This window comes from Colobus angolensis, unplaced genomic scaffold (assembly GCF_000951035.1).
Source record: "Colobus angolensis palliatus isolate OR3802 unplaced genomic scaffold, Cang.pa_1.0 Scaffold36, whole genome shotgun sequence".
In the NCBI taxonomy this organism is placed as follows: Eukaryota; Metazoa; Chordata; class Mammalia; order Primates; family Cercopithecidae; genus Colobus; species Colobus angolensis.
This window is the reverse complement of record NW_012116932.1, coordinates 26,258-28,736: the sequence shown is the minus strand read 5'-3', so window position 1 is coordinate 28,736 and position 2,479 is coordinate 26,258. Positions and strand designations below refer to the sequence as shown.

At 48.2% G+C, this 2,479-nt stretch overlaps 1 pseudogene; it reads left to right on the top strand.

Annotated features, from left to right (window-relative positions):
* Window positions 1–1,784: 1,784 nt before the first annotated feature.
* Window positions 1,785–2,350, top strand: LOC105519732 (annotated as a pseudogene).
* The last annotated feature ends 129 nt before the right edge of the window (window positions 2,351–2,479 follow it).

Here is a 2,479-nt window from a genome sequence, read left to right as displayed (position 1 = left end):
CGCCCATCTTGGCCTCCCAAAGTGCTGGGATTACAGGCTTGAGCCACCGTGCCCGGCCTATTATTATTTTTTGAGACAGTCTCACTCTGTTGCCCAGGCTGGAGTGCTGCGGTGCGATCTTGACTCACTGCATCCTCTGCCTCCCAGGCTCAAGTGATTCTCCTGCCTCAGCCTCCCAAGTCGCTGGGACCACAGGCACTCACCACCGTGCCTGGCTAATTTTTGTATTTTGAATAGAGATGGTGTTTCACCATGTTGGCCAGGCTGATCTCAAACTCCTGATCTCAGGTGATCCGCCCACCTCAGCCTCCCAAAGTGCTGGGATTACAGGCATGAGCCACTTCACCCAGCCCAATTCAATATTATTTAAATAACATAAACTGAATCTCTCCAAATTTCTCCCTTTTCAACTTGCATCCCCCTTCTCTGCCCAAACATAGTTTTCTTCACTTGGAAACAATGTGTCGTTAAGCCTGGCTAATCTCTCTTTGAAACTTAAACCTGTTACTGTTTCAGCAGTATCTTTTGACATTGTTTTATTTTCATTGTAACCTTTTAAAAAACTGTTACTTTCTAAATAGGGAAAGTGACTAATAAGTGGGCTAACTCAAAGAAAACTATTAGATGAATACAGTTAGCTGGGCATGGTGGCATACGCCTGCAGTTCCAACTACTCCAGAGGCTGAGGTGGGAGGACTGCTTGAGCCTAGGCAGTGGAGGCTGCAGTGAGCTATGATGGTGCTACTGTTCTCCAGCCTGGGCAACGTAGCAAGACCCTGTCTATAAATGATAATAATAGTACAGTTGTTATGAGAATATCACAAAATCCTGACCCCTCAACCATCTGAGGTTTGAGAAATTCTAAGAGTAATGTAGAAGCCACTGATTTAATGAGATGATAAATATTAAGCATGTAACACCTGTTTACCCAAAACCGCCTCATTCACTCATTCAGGCCCAGGCTGGACATTGGTGAAATTAACAGAATTAACTTCTGAGTTAGGGCACAGATCCTAAGTAAAAAATAAATACCTGCACGTGCAGTGGCTCATGCCTGTAATCCCAGCACTTTGGGAGGCTGAGGCAGACAGATCACCTGAGTTCAGGAGTTCGAGACCAGCCTGGACAACATGGTGAAAGCCTGTGTCTACAAAAAATATGAAAATTAGCCAGATGCAGTGGTGTGCACCTGCAATCCCAGCTACTCAGGAGGCTGAGGTGGGAGAATCTCTTGAACATGTTAGGAAGATGTTGCAGTGAGCCAAGATTGTGCCACTGCACCCAGCCTAGGCAATAGAGCAAGACCCTGTTAAAAGAAAAGAAAGAACCAGGCGCGGTGGCTCATGCCTGTAATCCCAACACTTTGGGAGGCTGAGGCGGGCGGATTATGAGGTCAAGATCGAGATCATCCTGGCCAACATGGTGAAACCCTGTCTCTACTAAAATACAAAAAATTCCGGCCAGGTGCAGTGGCTCATGCCTGTAATCCCAGGACTTTGGAGGCAGAGGCAGGTGGATCACCTGAGGTCAAGAGTTTGAAACTAGCCTGGCCAACAAGGTGAAACCTCCCTGGCCAACAAGGTGAAACCTCATCTCTACTAAAAATACAAAAATTAGCCAGGCATGGTGGCGGGTGACTGTAATCCCGGCTACTCCAGGAGGCTGAGGCAGGAGAATTGCTTGAACCCAGCAGGTGGAGGCTGCAGTGAGCCAAGATTGCGCCACTGCACTGCAGCCTGGGTGACACAGTGAGACTTCGTGTCAAAAAAAAATTAGCTGGGCTTTCAGCTTGGAGGAGACCAAGGTGCAACTTTCTTTGGTCATCCAGAATCCAGGTTCTTCTGACACCAGCCACCTCCACCATGCTGCCAAAGTTCAACACCAACGAGATCAAATTCGTATACCTGAGGCACACCAGGGGTGAAGTGGGTGCCACTTCTGCACTGGCCCCCAAGATTAGCCCTCTGGGTCTGTCTCCAAAAATGACATTGCCAAGGCAACGGGTGACTGGAAGGGCCTGAGGATTACAGTGAAACCGACCATTCAGAACTGACAGGCCCAGATTCAGGTGGTGCCTTCTGCCTTTGCCCTGATCATCAGAGCCCTCAAGGAACCACCAAGAGACAGAAAGAAACAGAAAAACATTAAACACAATGGGAATATCGCTTTTGATGAAATCATCAACATTAGGAGACAAATGCGGCACCGATCTTTAGCCAGAGAGTTCTCTGGAACCATCAAAGAGATCCTGGGGACTGCCCAGTCTGTGGACTGTAATGTTGATGGCCGCCACCCTCATGACATCATAGATGACATCAACAGTGGTGCTGTGGAATGCCCAGCCAGTTAAGAAGCACAAAGAAAAATATTTCAATAGCCGGGTGCGGTGGCTCAAGCCTGTAATCCCAGCACTTTGGGAGGCCGAGACGGGTGGATCATGAGGTCAGGAGTTCGAGACCATCCTGGCTAACACGGTGAA